Source organism: Gossypium raimondii, chromosome 10, assembly GCF_025698545.1.
Source record: "Gossypium raimondii isolate GPD5lz chromosome 10, ASM2569854v1, whole genome shotgun sequence".
Lineage (NCBI taxonomy): Eukaryota > Viridiplantae > Streptophyta > Magnoliopsida > Malvales > Malvaceae > Gossypium > Gossypium raimondii.
The window spans coordinates 25859277-25877963 of record NC_068574.1 but is presented as its reverse complement, the minus strand read 5'-3'; the positions used below and the strand labels follow the sequence as shown (position 1 = coordinate 25877963).

Below are 18687 nucleotides of genomic sequence, written 5' to 3'. Positions count from 1 at the left end.
GGTCCCTCCGCTAGCTCTTTGAAACCAGAAAGGAATTGCGAGTTTGAATAGAAATAAACAGAATGAATAAAAAAAGAGAAATGGAAAAACATTCAGGAATAATTATAGTTTTTTCCGAAATAGAAAATGGAATCATTCGGAAATGAATTGTAACAGCCCGTTTTCAGTGATATTGGAATAGTGGTTTCAGGACCACAATTTTTATGAGTAGATTATGATTTTAATTTCTATGGGATTAAATTAAGGTTCTATTAAAATTTGGTTAAAAAAATTGATGTTTAAGTGATTAATTAAGTAAAAAGGACTAAATCGTAAAAAGTGTAAAAGTTGAGTTCTATTAGCTAAAAGGGCTAAAAGACTATGGAAAGGAAATTTAATGGACTTCAATGGTAATTAGACCATAGTTATGGATATGGTTTTGATGAAATTATTATAATTTTTAAAGGTTAAAATAGTAATTTGATAAATAAAGTTAAAATAACTTAATGAATTAAGCTCATCTTCTTCCCCATTTCATTTTACCACCGAAAAGCACCATAGATATAGAGCTTGAGCATTCAACTAGCTTTCCATCTTGCATGTAAGTGATTTCAAGCCCCATTTTTAATGCTTTTTATGTTTTTGAGTTCGTTGTAGCTTAATCTAGCTAGCCGGAAGGTTAATTTGTAAAATTATTACAGGTTGAGGGTTATGCAATGAATTTTCTTGAATTCTTTTTTTATGTTAATTGGTAGGTTATGAATCTTTGTTGAGAAACAAACAAGTTTTGTTAAGTGATTTTTGATGAATTTTGGAAATTAGGGACTAATTTGTTAAAGGTATAAATTTTAGGGTTTTATTGTGAAATGGTGATAAATATAGGTTGTTTCAAGGTCCCTTGCATATTTGATTAACATGGATTGAGATTAAAATGCTTAGATTTTAAGTTATAAGATTAATGATTAAATTGTGAAAAGTTAAAATGTTAGGGGTAAATTAGTAATTTTCCATAAATTTGAAATGTAGATTAAATTGAATAATAGAAGTAGTTAATTGATTGAAATTACCTATTTAGATCAAGATAAACCATGTATGGACCTAGATCGAGGAAAAGCAAAAGCTTTGGATTAGCTCGATTTAAGCTTCGGAATGGTATGATAATGGTCAAAGTTGTGGCATGTATTGGGTAAGTATGGAACTAGGATATGATTCATGAAATGTAGTAATATTGACATGTTTAGGTAGGTGTTGTTTGTATGCATTTGAGGTGCCTTTGAATGACATATTGGTTAGTTGAAGTAGGATCTTGAAATGGTATTCTGAAGTGTGTTATGGTGATGTTTAGGTACTTTTTAAAGTGTGTTTAAATGGGTTGAAAGGTCATGCATGAAATGGTCCTAGAAATGGCTTGATTTCAGGTAAATTTTAGTCCACATAGCATGAGACACGGGCATGTGACTCAGCTGTGTGAGACACACGGCCTGGTGACACGGCTGTGTGTCATTTGATGACTTCTTTAGGTTGCAAGTTAGTGAATTACACGGCCAGGCACACGGGCGCGTAGGGCAACTCAGAGAGTTACACGGTCTAGCACACAGGCGTGTGATACGATCGTGTGACCTTACTCAGTGAGTTACACGGGTGAGGACATAGGCTAGGACATGGCCGTGTGTCCCTAGTTCGATAGTTACACGGCCTAAGACACAGGTGTGTCTCTTAGCCGTGTGAGGCACACGACCTAGCCATACGTATGTGTGACACCTATTTTGCAAATTTTGCATCTTATTCCTAAACTTCTTTAATTGTTTCAAATGTTGGATCGGCGACACCCCTATGGCACAGCAAAAAAAATTAAAATCCGGTGATCCTAACCAAGGATCCATGTGTGAGGAACGAATCGGGGTTATAAAGGTTACGAAATTACCGAATGTTTATTCTGAGTAGATAGAAACATCTCAACAACGTGTAGTCAGATCTACAGTCGAACCAAGTTGCAATCTATCGAGACCCCGACCTCTACGTAATCCAACCAGTTGACTACGAACGGAAGAAATCAGAAATCCCTAAAACAGTTTTGAGAGTGATTTTTCTTTGACGGCTGCTAGACCCAAAACAAAGAAAAACGGGATTCTTATATATATCTTTTTATTTTAAGGTTTTTAGGAATTAAATAAATATAATAATATTTTAAACCGAAAATTATAATTATATTAATTATAATATAATTTCGGTAAACCATATATTTATTTGAATTCATATGCGAACCAAATTCATGTCCTTATTATGCGTAGAACAACCTTGTACATAATGTGTTGGAAATTTGATTACCGAATTAAATTAATTCTATAATTAATTTAATTCAAGTGACCCCCAAAAACAATACCAACTATGGTTTATTCCGTTCATTTCAACTATAGGGTGTGACCCTGTAGGTTCCTGTAACGTTAGCAGTAACACTAGAACGATTCCAATGTTACAAACAATGAGTGGCATCTAGCAATGCATCATTGCTACCTAAGTCACAAGAGATCATGATTCGACATAACCTTTTTATGATTAACCTTTTATGCAATAATCCTTAAGTCCTTTATCTCTGGATTGGACACAAGTCATGGAATAGTCACACTTGCATAGTCCATTCCATGTTCCTTGATATCTTGAGCAGACTACGATATACAAATAAGTATGACATCTCATATCAACTTATTTGAGCATGGCCATGCATTTCTAGTCTCACTTAATCAAGTGGCCTAAGATATTACTCCCATTATGTAGGAGAGACTTATTCTATATCGACCAACCATATCCCTTTATATCAATTGTGGTATATCCAACATCAGCCTTTATAGAACAACCGATTCACGATTATGCGTTTGATCGTATCAAAATATACTACTCACGATGTTTGGATTATGATGATCTCAAGTCGAGGATCATATACATATTAATCACTATGAGTAATGTCGTGATAATTACATAATAATCCAAGAAACATACTCATAATGGGTCAGTCAATATGTTGTTCTCTAACACACATATTCATGCATCGATTCTGACATTCCATATCAATGACAACTCTTTATCATCAATCAACTACATGTTAGTCTTAATGCATTATCGTTGTCCTATCCAACAATAATACTTGACTAAGGATCTTTTAAGAATAATCATATTATTCTTAGGACATTATTATAAAACAGTTTATTTACACACACAGAAAGAAACTGAAATAATAATGGTAACGCCTTATATTAATAAAAAAGATAAATCAAGTATGTTATTACAACCATCTCATGATTGATCTTTGGGCATACTCTAACATCAAATTGGTCCCGAATTGCTTCTAAGCTATTTTTAGGGCATCAAGGGCTCGATTTAGGGATAATATGCATGTATATAAATGATTTATGGTATGATTAAATTATTGAATGATATTAAGTTTAAATGTTTCTATTTGTACGGTAATGCTTCGTAACCTTAATCCGGCGACGGAGACGGGTTAGAGGTGTTACATGAATGTAGGTTTCCAAAATGGAAATGGAAATGAAAACGATTCATTTGCAATTCTATATGGATTACTTAAAAATGGCCAGAAGAATGAGTTTATATTTTTAAGTTGTTTTGAAGCTCGAAAATGAAAATAAACCATTTGGTCACAGTGAACATGTTGAGTTGTGAAATATTAAACATATTTTATCAAAATTTTACTGTGGGTAAAATTGTAAATTTTAATAGGGGTAAAATAGGAATGAGAAAATTGTTTAATATATACTATTATAGTTTATTTTGGGAAATAGAAAATTCGAATCAGGTTGGATCACATTAGACAGTACTCGGTCAAAAGGCTTAGGAAGTATTCATAATTGGAGACGATGTAAAAGAGGCCCAAATCCCTATCATAATACATATGAACGGAAGCACACCATATTAGCCCTTCTCCCTCTCCTAGTTGGGTTAGGAAGTTGTTTTTCTATTTGAAATAAGCCTCTACAATTCAACAAGGGTTGTACCTTCTCTCCCTATAAATATATGGCACCGGTAGACCTATTCACACAACTTTGAGAAATTGTTACTCTGCCAAAAAATAGAGAGAATTTATTCTCAACTATTAAATATATTTTTCTAGAGTAACAATTCTATCGGTTTTTATTAAAGAATAGAGAATTTTCGTTTTCACCCCAAATAAAAGAGAAAACATTTTCTAGTTTTGTGTTTCGATTCAATTGGCTCGGGCCCACACTTGAAGTAGTTCATTGTAAGAGAATAGAAGAGAAGATCATTTGGTTGAAAGTAAAAAACAACGAACGTCCGCTAAGCTGAAAACACATGTATGAATTCAAATAGGGTTTATTGCTTTAAATATCACAAACTGGGTTAATTTTCAAAATTTTAAATTTTCGCTGTGCAAGAAAATAGTTTTCAAACCGGATTTTTTCCAACACCAGCTTGATCTGAAAGATGTTCGCATTCACATTTGGTCTATTGATGCTGCCTCACACAACATCCAATTTTGGCATTGGGTAATCACGCAACATGTAGTCTCTCTCTTCCACTGGCTCTACAATCTGTTGTATCAACCCCTCTTATGGCGGTACTGGCTCTGGCTGATTCTTGAATAGTGGTTTTCTTTGCATGGATCAACTATTGGTGACTCTTCTCTTGGGATGAGAGTTCTTCATGCTCTTTGTAAGGTGCATTCTGGTTTAGATTCTGGTTTGATCAGGTCACCCCTTCTTCGAGTCAAACACTATAAATAAAAAAGAAAACTAAGTTAATGAAAATAATAAAACAAAAATAAATAGTGAAAATAAATATAAAAATAGTAGCTCTAACTTTCAACTTTACTACTTATCCTAACTAGCATGCAATAATTACTAAAAATTTAGCTTAACACCGAAATCTCACCGAAACCTTCTTAGCAACAACACCAACTTGACTGTGGCCTAGAGTGCATGCGCTGGGGCTTAGAAATATGCACTTTAATATGGAATTAAATTGTAGTATCTGCAAGCGAATATGTCAAGTTGTAATATATATATTTTACAACAAAACACGTAAGCATTCCGAGGATCCTACCTGATCTGCCATGAATCACACTATTATTTACATCCTTTTTACACATAACTTGAGCTTGTTTAATAGTTAAATCAAAGCATCTTAGTATATATTTAGGTTTTTATGCTTAAAGTAGTAATTTATGTTTTTCAGTAGTTGTTATTACATTTTATACATCTAAGTAAGGTTTCATGATCTTGTAGGGCAAATCAGGAGCTAAACATACATATTCGGGCCGAAAATGATACCTATGTCGCGACACCAAGTCACTGAGGTCACAACACCGAAATTACCTTTAATGTTGCGACATGCCCCCTGCTGTGTCGTGACATACCCCTTGTGTTGCAACACCAACAGGCTTATGTTGCAACATAGCCCTTGCGCAACCTAAAAATCCCTACACATGATAATTACATTTTGGAGGGAAATTAGGTGTATTTGTCCTAGTCAAACTCCAAGGAATTCAAGGATAATTTAGACACTTTAATATTCTGAGTTTAGCCTATATAAAATCCATTGTAATTAGTTTAAACACACAATTTTAGGGAGAGAGAAAATATACTTAGTATTTTTTATTTCGTTCTTAGATTTTACTTAGGTTATTTTATGTTCTTGTAATCAGAAGATCGTATTCCAAAGTGAGACTTTCACAAGTGGATATTGTTACGGAGCCACGCTTTCATCAATAAATCCATGAACATCTCTTTCCTTTATTCTATTCTTTATATCTCTTTCTTAACATTGTTAATTGAATGTTTGTGTAAATATTAGAATCAATTTATACTTTACCTATATTTCACATGTTTTAATTTTATTAATCTCATTAATTGATTGAAAGGTAGAGTTTTCTTAGCGAATCAATTATTTTGGAGTGGAAGAACTTAAAACGTAGGCTTGACGACCCTAGTAAGTCATTTTGGTAGGAATTAACCCAAAATTGGTATGACCTATCCGTGAACACCTTAGCCCTGAACCAATTTGGACTGTGAGGTCGAGATATAAGTAGTTCTTGTTGACTCATTAGGTTAGTAGAACGCCAAGGGGGTCAAATAGGTTGATGACTAGCTGGTTGAATAGAGCCCTAAATCCATAATTAATTAGGTAAAATAATTGGATCTAGGCTAATGGAACTCCTGTATTCGAAACAAGGGATATGAGAAACTGATACATGAACATAGTAGTAGATATAGGTTTAATTCAATTTATTTAGCTTATTAATATTATCATAATCTTGCTTCCATATTAACACTACTAATTCCTGACTCAAATAGATTAGTAATTATTTCTAGTAATTGGCTTGATAACAAATTTCCCAAACTGCAATCTCTTAGGTACGATCCTCGGAGTACTTACCTACTTCGTTGCAACTATATTACAACCTTACCTATATACTTGCAGACACTACCTCAATTCCATATATTTTGTAGCAGTATGCATTCTTTGGATGTTAGTATGTCCGCAGGCGGTTAGTACCCATAGGAGGTTTGTTTAAACTAAATTAACAGCAAAGAAGAATGCACTAACTTAGGTCTAAATAGATACTAATTTACTTAATGGCTAAAAATAAGATATAGAATTTCCGGAAAAAGATTAAATTTGATAAAATACTAAATACAAAATTCACAATCAGATTAAGCAGATAGAAGGATGATTAACTTCCGTGTTCATGATTAACTTAGATTTTAAGGGGTTTTTTCCTAATTAGCTAGTAATTAAGCTAGTTCATACCTTTCGGCCTATAACTAAATTAATTATTGACTTAACTCATTTATCTTTTGACCTGATGAATTAAACTGGGCTAGCTTGAATCGGTGCTAAGTAGAATACTCTTTCAATCTCATCTACCTAAGTTGCTTCCTAGATTCATCAATTCTAGGGTTTAATTGTAACATCCCAAAATAGGATCTAAAAGTTTGAGCTTGGTGAAAAGAGGTCACCAGTGGTTTTGGGGAAGCAGGGTTCACTAAGTGGATTTAGCGGACTATGATCACCCATAGGCCTGGTGAGCTGGCGTTCACCAAAAGGCTTGGCGAGCTAGTATACTGTAACGCTGGGGTTTGTGAAAGTGTACATAGTCGTTATCAAGTAATAAGTAAGTATCGAGTTATCGTTTCCAAAGGGATTGTATTTGTGCTAAGTCACTTAATTTGTAAAATTATATTAACAATTTGGTAAATAAAAAACACAATATAGTTGAGAAGTGGTGATTAAAATATATTAAACTAAATGCAATGATCGCTAATGTAAATTATCCTAGGTATGCAAACTATATGAATGAAATAGATTTTAGTAAAATTAAACACAATTTGCAACAATTATAACATAAATAAACTAGGACAATTACTTTAATTAAACTTAATTTATTATCATCATGCTTAATAATATTCAGAAAAACATTCCTTGGCAACTAGATCTTTCATGAGTTTTGGACACCAAATTAGGTCCTTTCGGAATCCTTTACTCAGTAAAAACACATTTTATTGATCCTTATTTACTAAAGGTTTCTTAGCATTCGTGTGAGGTAATAGGGACGTGTTAGGTTTGAAACAATTTAATCACACAAATCTAAAAACTATGCAGATAACAGAGCCTGGTTAGGGTTCTTATGCAACTTACAATTTAATCGGGTTAGGATCTAAATTGAGCATGCACATTTTAATTATGCGTCCATTAGCCGTCGTCTGGTTAGGATCGCTCAGCTAGTTCAGGTGAATTTCAATCATGTATAAATGAAATACAAACTTGATTTTAATTGAAAACATGATCGATTGAGGCACAAACATTATAAGCATGAATCACATAAATATTATTTAATAAAAATAATCATCCTAGCTTAAATAAAATTTAAGCTATCATTGTTGTAAACAAGAACATAGAACTCATAGCAAACATCTTTAAATTAAATTAAAGAAAAGAAAAGAAAGATTAAACCCAATTCAGAGTGGCTATCACCCAAGACTCTGACTGCCGAGGCTCCTTCACTTCTTTGCGTTGCTCTTTTGCTGATGGTTCTCCAAGGTGGCCGACCAAGGGCTCTTTAAGAGGCTAATTTGCTAAAATCCTTATGCAAGGATGATGATAGGCGTGAGAGCTAAGAGAGTTGAGAGAGAGGATGAGAGATGAGAGGGATGAGGGATAAGGCATGAGGGATGATTGAAAAAGTGAGAAATGAGCTATTATTTATAGCTGAGGCAAGGGAGATAGTTTGCTAAAATTAGGAGTGTCCATCCTTTGAAACCTCCTCCAAGAGTGGCCAGCCATGAATTGAGGAAATTTGGCTGATTTATCCTTGATTTTTGGTCAATTTGAATGCCACAACAACTCAGGACTAAGACTCGGTCTCCAGTAAATCTTCTGGTAAATCTCTAATTTCTTTAACTCTTCAAGGGCCTTATGTAATTAAACCAAAAATTGGTTTATAATCAGCCATGTGCAGCTGAAAATTGGGTTGACTTGGTCTCCACTTTGGACGGTTTTGCAATTAGAAGAAAACTCTCAGACCTGTCAAAAATATCAGATAGTTTAGAGGACCAAATGAATTAATTTAACCACTTTAATTAATCAATTTACTTAATTAATTAAACCCAATTTTATTAATGAAATATTCAAAATTAATTATTAAAATATAACATTATATTTTATTATTTAATTTAATCATGCATGGCCCACTTATAGCTTAAAAATATAATATGCTTAAATTAATATAAAATAAGCCATTTTATTCATGAAAACTATATAATAAAACATAAAATCACATTTTAATAATTTCTATGTCCTAATTTCATATTTTCACATATTTCATTAATTTATTAAACCATTACTTCGTTTTAACAACAATTTTAAGTAAAAGGTGTTGAATTATATATTAAAAATCCTATATATTTTTCCGTTTACATATACACCAATAGGTTTTGCGAGATGGTATATGCCAGAAAGACTAGTGTGATGGGTACGCCAATAGGTCAGGCGACGTAATTTTCAATAGTTGGCTTGGCAAGATGGTGTACGCTAATAGGCTAAGTGAAGCAATGATCGCCAGTTGGCCTGACAAATTGGGGTTGCCAATGGGCATGGTGAACTATGATAGTTATTTTAGGTTGAGTGTTAAGAGTAGGGTAGTTGAAGGGTAATGATACTAAAATTAGGAAGTCAACTTATTTTAGAACACCTCTCATGCACATAACCATAAATTAAGCCTTTTTCATTAGAAATATCATATTCTGATAAGCAAAAAATTTCTCTCAAATTTATCATCAATTATTATATTGTCAAATTTTAAGAACCCAACACTTAGCTCTTAGGATCTAAGGTAAGACTTTATTTCTCTATTATGTTTAGAAGTAATTAAGAAAGGAAACTAGGTTTGCCAAAAGATTGGCATATGCGAACCTAGGATCGTTTGTAATTATGTATGATTTTTTATGTGTTTTGTCTCTTAGTGACTTTTGTATGTTTGTGAAATTGAAAAACTGACAGAACCATCTACAAATAAGGACAAGGGAAAGACAAAATTTTTCTAAAGTTTTCAGCAAAATTGGCGAGTGTTCAGGGATTGCCACATGTATGGGTGAATGTAAATGGAAAAATATATAGGATTTTCCCTATATAATTCATCACCTTTTTACTTAAAATTGTTGTTAAAACCAAGTAATTATTTAATAAATTAATGAAATATGTGAAAATATGAAATTAGGACATAAAAATTATTAAAATGTGATTTTATGTTTTATTATATAGTTTTCTGCATAAAATGGCTTATTTTATATTAATTTAAGCATATTATATTTTTAAGCTATGAAGTAGGCAATGCATGATTAAATTAAATAATAAAAGATAATGTTATATTTTAATAATTTATTTTAAATATTTCATTAATAAAATTGGGTTTAATTAATTAAGTAAATTGGTTAATTAAAGTGGTTAAATTAATTCATTTGGTCCTCTAAACTATCTGCTATTTTTGCTAGGTCTGAGAGTTTTCTTCTAATTGCAAAACCGTCCAAAGTGGGAACTAAGTCAACCCAATTTTCGGCTGCACATGGCTGATTATAAACCAATTTTTGGTTAAATTAAATAAGGCCCTTGAAGAGTTAAAGAAATCAGAGATTTACCTGAAGATTTGCTGGAGATCGAGTCTTAGTCCTAAGTTGTTGTGGCATTCAAATTGACCAAAAATCAAGGATAAATCAACCACATTTCCTCAATTCATGGTCGGCCACTCTTGGAGGAGGTTTCAAAGGATGGACACTTCTAATTTTAGCAAACTAGCTCCCTTGCCTCACCTATATATAAGAGCTCATTTCTCACTTTTTCATCATCCCTCATCCTCTCATCTCTCATCCTCTATCTCAACTCTCTTAGCTCTCACGCCTATCATCATCCTTGCATAAGGATTTTAGCAAATTAGCCTCTTAAAGATCCTTTGGTTAGCCACATTGAAGAACCATCAGCAAAGCAGCAACACAAAAAAGTGAATAAGCCTCGTCAGTTAGAGTCTTGGGTAACAGCCACTCTGAATTGGGTTTAATCTTTCTTTTCTCTAATTTAATTTAAAGATGTTTGCTATGAGTTCTATGTTCTTTTTTACAACAATGATAGCTTAAATCTTATTTAAGCTAGGATGATTATTTTGATTAAATAATATTTATGTGATTCATGCTTATAATGTTTGTGCCTCAATCGATCATGTTTTCAATTAAAATCACGTCTGAATTTCATTCATATGTGATTGAAATGCACCTGAATTAGCTGAGCGATCCTAACCAGACGATGGCTAATGGACGCATAATTGAAATGTGCTTGCTCAATTTAGATCCTAACCCGATGAAATTGTAGGTTGCATAACAACCCTAACTAGGCTCTGTTATCTACATAGTTTCTAGATTTGTAAATAAGGATCAGTAAAATGCGTATTTGCTAAGTAAAGGATTTCGAAAGGACCTAATTTGGTTTCCAAAACTCATGAAAGATCGAGTTGCCATGGAATGTTTTTTCGAATATTATTAAGCATGATGATAATAAGTTAAGTTTAATGAAACTAATTGTCCTAGTTTATTTATGTTATAATTGTTGCAAATTGTGTTTAATTTTAAAAAAATCTATTTCATTCATATAGTCTGCATATTTGTGAACCAGACTTCGCGTAAGGCGAACCATGTTAGCAAGTTATGTGACTTTGTTAAGTTTTGTTTAACTCATGCTTTGTGCATATTTTGTGGTTATTCGTTACTGTATATTCACTAAGTTCACAAGAACTCACCCACTCTTTTTTACTCACTATAGATAGCTAGGTCACACGGTGAGTAGGGGTGAGGTAAGTGATCCAGGTGAAGTGTACATGATCTGAAGGTTGTACAATTGAACTCGAGATTAAAGACAATGTGGAAATTATGCATGGGCGTAGAGATATCTTCTTGCTGACTTCGTCGTTTATCTTCGGACTTAGTTATTTTCTTTATGAGTCATTCTATTTCATTTAATGCTTATATTTGTAAATATATATTATCTAATAAACATCTGAGTTTCAAGTACATGAATATAATCCAAGTCTGATTTGATGTTTATTTAAATCACAAGTTCATATTTAAGTAGTTAAATTTCTAAGCATAGTGATCACCATAAGCAACAACATGAAATGAATCAAATTGACTAACTTATAAAGAGTTTGCTAAAGTTACTATAAAATGGTAGGGTGCGAAACCTAATGATTGGTGAAATATTTTCAAGTTAACCCTTAAAGAGTTTGATAATGAAGAATAGTTGGAAACCCTGCAAACTGAATTCACGAAATCTAAATGAGTAGGGCTAGTTCGTGCAAAATACCCTGTTTAAAGGAATTTTTATGTTACAAACGCTAATCGCTAGACCAAACATTTTTAGGAAAACTTAGAACCCTTGTTTAATGCAAACACTTAATGAAATAATGATGTGAACCCCATGAGATCTGTTACACGAACCCTAAAAGAACTGTCATTCCTTAGTAGTAATGTGTGAACCCACTAGTATATGAAATACAGACCCTATATGCCATTCCTTATAAATATATATGTATGTAAACTCTTATTTATTATGCATGTGAACGCTTACAAGTTTGTGAACCTTTAACTGTATGCGAGCTGGTGTAAGAGTTTTGATGAAAAAGCTGACATGATACCCTACAGCACTTTAACATCTCGAGAATATTTTGTATTATATTATGGCGTGATGGATGTTAGGTTGGGTGTTAATAGAGAGTGATTTAGGTGGCTAGTGTGGCATTCGATAGCCCGGGTTTGACGACTGGACTAGGTATAGGGTGTTACATTTGTTGGTACTAAAGCTAGCCAGGTTCGTTAACTTAATAAGTTCTCCAAGTTAGCTAACTTACCGTGTTCAGCAATATGGTGAAATATTTGATGTGATAAGAAAAATATTTTTTTGTTTGGGGTAGGATTGGGAAAAATAAATTACCTTAGCTCAACTGTTTCTTTTACAGGATTATGCTTCAGATCACTCTTCGCTACTCACCTTCCTAGTGTATTTGTTTTGGCAAACTATGTTCGTAGATATGATTTGGCGAACTGTGTTAGCATATGTTCTTTGGTGAATTGAGATTGTAGATGTATTTTGGTGAAACAAGCTTAAACTTGTGTTTTATGTACATTTAGAGTAAGTAAAATGCCCCCTAAAAGAGTAAATGTGAATACAAACTGTGTTAATGAAGCTGCGAACCCTTAAGAGGGTGATAGGAATTTGACGAAACCTATACGACCTCAGAGGGAAAATGTTCTAGATGAAAGTGTTGAACCATTGGTACAAGCCATGATTGGGGCTCTCCAACGTGTTGTTGGTAACAATGCTGCTCTAGTTAGTCGAGGATTGTCATTAGAGCATCTGTAAGCTCTAGGTGGTAAGAAATTCAGTGGTGTTAGAGGAACCGATCCTAATAAAGTAGAATATTTTCTTGATGGTGTTGAGAAAATCCTTGAGAAAATGGCCTATATAGAGGAGAAGAAGTTGGGATGCACTGTGTCCTTACTCACTGGTAAAGCCCATCGCTGGTGGAACACTGTGAAGTAGGGAACTGTTGTGAACCGATTAATGTGAGACTTCTTCCTTGAAAAAATTGAGAAGAAATTCATGGGCGAACAATATATGGAAGCTCACAAGCGATAATTTATAAATTTGGGTGAACTAACTATGGCTGAGTACGAAGCAGACTTTATGCAACTAAGCCATGACGCAACAAATATGGTTTCGTAGGAAAGGGATCACTGAAAAAGGTTTTGCTTTGGGTGGCATTGCGATATCCAACTTTATTTGGTGGCACATGACACGACAAGTTGGTAGATAAAGCAAAAGCTGTTGAGGAAATCAGAATAGTGGCTTTGCGAATTGTATCAGGGTTTGGAAAACAAATGTTTGGACGAACCACCAAGAGGGATTGCGAACCACATAATGCTGGCAGGTTTATCAGGTGAAGCCTTTGATCAGACCATTCGCGAAGTAGGGTAACACCTAGGCAAAAAAAAGAAGGTTCACAAAATTTACCTAGTTGGACACTTTACAAACACTATGAACACAGGTATCCTGGTGAATGTTACAAGATGAAAGGAGGATGTTTCAAGTGTGGGTCCAAAGAACACATGATAAGGGACTGCCCAGAACGATAAGAGGGGTTGCAAGCTCAAAACTCAACCCCCACACCAGTGCAAGCAGGAGTATATGGCTGAGGTAGAGGCAGTGACATGAGACAAACTAAATAGGGAACCCTAGCTCACAATCTAGCTACTCAAGCTAAAACAGGAGGGCTCGCACGAGTTTATGCTGTGAAGGAACCACAAGATCAGGGTTCAACCGATGTTATCATAGGTACCTTCACTCTACGAACTCTACCATTGTTTTCTTTGATTGATTCTGGTTCTACACGCTCATACATTTTAAGTGAGCTGGCCTGTGAGTTGGTAATTCCAGTAGAAGTCATAGATAAAGGTATAACCGACACTAGTTTGTTTGGTGAAAGTGTTCTGGTCGATAAAGTGTATCGAATGTGTCCCTTGATGATTCAAGGGCTTGTCTTCCTCGTTGATTTGAAGGATTTTCCCTCTTATGAGTTTGAAATGATTTTGGGAATGGATTGGCTAATTGAACGTAAAACCAAGATTGACTTCGAGCTAAAAATAGTGACCTTTCGAAGTGGTGAAGGAGTGGAAATTGTTGTGGTTGGAGAGCAAGCCCAATTTCTTTCCAACATGGTCTCGAAAATAAAAGCAGAGAAGTTGATGGAGAAAAGTTGCGAAGCTGGAACAACAGAAATGTGCAAGTGTACACAATCGTATCAAGTAATAAAGTGACAAGTAAATGTCGAGTAATCGTACCCACAGGGACTATGAAAGAAAAATATTTATGAAATACAAATCAAACACTCTGGTGATGGGAAAATTATTTCTTTTGAAGAAGTGATTTAAAAACTAAAAATTAACTATGTAATAAAAATAAAAAGTTAAAGTTCCAGTGTATGATTTCAAAAAGATGAGTTGTAATCAATACGACATAATTGAGTTAGATCGATTACATTCCTTAACTTAGAATTACTAAACCCATATTCATGTTGTTACGAATATTTTCATGGCAACTTGGTAATTTGTTAACTCTGCAAATACATACTAAATTAACCAATATCTTAAACATTTTTCAATGCCAATTCAAACAATTAATCAATCTTCATAAGGACATATAAGATTAAGTGAGGTAACAATATATTTTATATTGAAACAATTGAATCAAAATAATTTTGCAAGTTATGCAAGGCTAATGTCTTTGTTTAATATCATCGCTAATTTAACCTTCAACTACTTTAGAAGATTAAACATGCACCAATTAAATATTGTGTCAATTAATTACAATTTTAATACGTTTAATAATGAATTCATTAGTTACCTTACATTTTATAATGCAAGTATAACATAAGCATGGTTTTATTTAATTGAACAACTCACCAATGCCAATAACAACACAAACATGATTTTAATACTTTAAGTGGAAAGAATGAAATCAAACTAACATGAATTAACTTAAACCATTTTAATTAGAAAAAAAAAACAAAAATAAAAGAATTATTCATATTCATGATCACAACATAAACAAGAAAATTAAAGAGAAGGGAACTAGGAAGAAAATCCAATATTTCTCTGAAGCCAGACTAGTGCCCTCCTCTTATTCTCTGCTCATTGTGTTGAATTGAGGCCTATACAAAAAATTGAATGATGTTATTCCAAGGTGAAAGAAGGTCTTTTTTAAGAGGGAAATCAACAAGGGAAATGGGAAAATAAAGAAGGGAACGGAAGAGATAAAAGCAAGCGAAAGAGAGAGATGTGTGGGAAATGAAGGGTGTGTTGAAGGAGGAAGGGAAGAGGGTTTTTTATAGGTGGGAATAACTAGTAAAAATAGCAAATAAATATCAGCCACTCCTCTTCCCTTGGCCGGCCACATATGGTGCAAATTTGAATTGTTCAAACTTGCTATTTTAAGTTAGGGGCAAAAGTTTGAAAGCACGAAAAGTGGAGAGGTTTGAATAAGATTTTAAGGAAACATCAAGGGCTATTTTACAAGTGTGGAAATTAGGTAAAATTAGTTGATGGGGTCAGCTCTATGGACGGTTTGGGCTACCACATTTGCTAAGTGGACCAGTCTTCTTTAATTAGCAAAATTAGGCCTCTTTTGAAAAAGGTGCTGAAAAGTCTATATATATATTTTTGTTTGTAGAAGACTACCTCGCTTATGTGAGGGGTTCGTAGAACAAGGAAATACGTGTTCACGACATACGCACTGTGAAGAATTTTCTTGACGTATTCCTAGGCGAGCTACTTAGTTTACCCAAAAACTGCGAAGTGGAGTTCGGAATTTAACTATACCCTGGTAGTTCACTAGGGTCTGTTACACCTTATCACATGACACCAAAGGAACTCAAAGAACTGAAGATATAACTACAGGAGTTACTTGACAGAGGCTTCATTCAACCAAGTGTGTCACCATGGGGTTCGCAAATATTGTTTATAAAGAAGAAAGATGGTAGCTTGAGAATTTGCATCGACTATAGACAGTTGAACAAATTGACTTAGAAAACAAGTACCTATTTCCACGAATCAATGACCTGTTCGACTAGTGGAAACACGAAAATATACACACTTTTTCATGCTCTTTTAAACTCAAATTCATGCAGTTTCGGTAAAATTCTTGTCAAAAAATATATAATTATTATAAGATAATTAAATTTCACTCAAATTATGAACATATTGAATTTTAATTAGTTTTATATCAAATTTTTATTAAATTTGATTATTTTTGACAAGTTTGCACAAAGGGTGAAAAACGGCTCGGCAGACACTACTAGAAGTGCAAAACGGAGAAGCAATTTTGAAGTATCAAGGCAAATTAATTTTTCAGCTTAAGACGGTCCAAATTATGTTTATTAATTCATAATATAATTAATTTTAATTTTAATTTTAATACAATTTAATTTGGGTTAAATAAATTATTATTAATTAATTATGAAAAGTGGCCTAGTTGAGCTGAACCAAGAAAACTGATCCAACCGAGCACTGGGCAACCCAAAATTGTCCTACATGCTGACCCAATCAGCTTGTTTGGCTGATTATTTGGCTTGCAAAATAGCCCTTGAAGACTCCTTCAAATTGTATTCAAATTTAATTAATATGGCTTAAATTTAATTTGTGTTAGGTTGATTGCATTTTTTCTACTTAATTTATTATAATTGTGTTTGTGTAGTTAGAGGCTTCGGTAAGATGTTTGATTAAGGAAAAAAATGACTAAGTTATTCTTGCATTACTATTGCAAGGTAATTAATAGATTAATTATTGAAATGGATTGAAATTGTAATTAATTGACATGATACTTAATCAATGCATGTTTAATTATCTAAATTAGCAACAATATCTAACAATACATTAGCCTTGCATAACTTGCAAGATTATTGTGATTAAAGTATTTCAAGGTAGAAATACATTGTTACCTCAATGTAATCTTTTATGTGCTTATGAGATTGATTTAATTGTTTGAATTGACATACGAGATATGTACAAGAGATTATTTTAATTTCATAAGTATGCATGTGCATTAACACATTTGCTTATTAAAATTTGTTTAATCAGTTGAACTGACATAGAGATATAGTCAAGAGATAAATGAATTTTGGTAGGTAAGTATGTTCATAAGTTAGAAAATTACCAAGTGGTCGTGAATTTATTCATAACAACATAAACATGAGTTTAATAATTTTAAGTTAAGAAATGTAATTAATCTAGCATAATTATGTCATCTTGATTAAAATCATCTTTTGAAATCGTGCATTGAAACTTATATTTTATTTTTATTTATTTTACTTTGTTAAAAAACTAGTTTTTAATCACCTCCTCAAATCAAAATATTTTTCTTCACCAAAGTGCTTTTAAAATTGCATTCATAAATAATTATTTTCACAGTCCCTGTGGGTGCGATAACTCGACATTTACTTAGCACTTTAATACTTGTTGTGATTGTGTACACTTGCACATTTCTGTAGTTCCATGTTTTTAGCACCGTTGCCGGTGACTGTTTTAAAAAGCCATTATTTGTGAATTTGTGAATTTTGCATTTTGGTGTCTTTTTCTGTTCAATTTTAACTTAATTAATTTTTCTGTGTTTATTTCAGGTGTTTATGAGTATTGACCGAATTATCGATTTACTCCTCATAGACCCTGAGATTGAAAGAAATTTTTGATTGCGAAGAAGACAAGCAAGCTAGAGAAGGGCCGAGAGATGAACTTCAAAAATCCGAATCAAGGAAACGGTGCAAACCCTACTCAAAATACTATCCTTATTACTGATGATAGGGATAGAGCTCTAAGACTGTATGCCATCCCAGTGTTTCATAATCTTAATTCGGGTATTAGGAGACCAGAAATCAATTCGAATTGAAGCCAGTCATGTTCTAGATGCTTCAGACAGTGGGCCAATTCAGTGAAATGCCTATCGAAGATCCTCACCTACACTTAAGACTATTCATGGAGGTGAGCGATTCTTTCAAGTTAGCCAGAGTACCCGAAGATGCACTACGATTGAAGTTGTTCCCATAAGCGCTAAAGGACAGAGCTCGAGCCTGGTTGAATTCATTTCCACCAAATTCAATTTCCACATTGCAAGAGTTAGTAGAAAGATTCCTTATGAAGTATTTTTCGCCTAGCAAGAATGCTAAATTGAGGAACGATATCACTAATTTTCAACAAATGGATGATGAGTCCTTGTATAATGCATGGGAAATGTACAAAGAATTATTACAGAAGTGCCCTCATCACGGAATCCCTCATTGCATCCAACTTGAGACGTTTTATAATGGTCTAGATGCTTACACGAGGATGGTAGTGGACACTTTTGCTAATGGTGCTCTCCTTTCTAAGTCTTATAATGAGGCTTATGAAATCATCAAGAGGATTGCCAGTAACAATTATCAATAGCCAACCAATCGAGCAGCGTAAGGAAGATGAGTCGTTGGAATACATAAAGCAGACTCTCTCGCTCCTCTCTCATCTCAGGTATCCTCGATTTTCTCAATGCTTAAAAATTTTACCACTGATGGGTTTAATAGTTTTGTAGCACAGCCACCGAATCAATTTGAAA

General features: G+C 33.5%; 1 non-coding gene across 1 annotated transcript; it reads right to left on the bottom strand.

Moving 5' to 3' along the window:
- Positions 1-18263: 18263 nt before the first annotated feature.
- Positions 18264-18370, bottom strand: LOC128034217 (small nucleolar RNA R71). The gene has a single exon (XR_008190348.1). It is a non-coding gene; the product is annotated as a small nucleolar RNA R71 (small nucleolar RNA).
- Between the last annotated feature and the right edge of the window lie 317 nt (positions 18371-18687).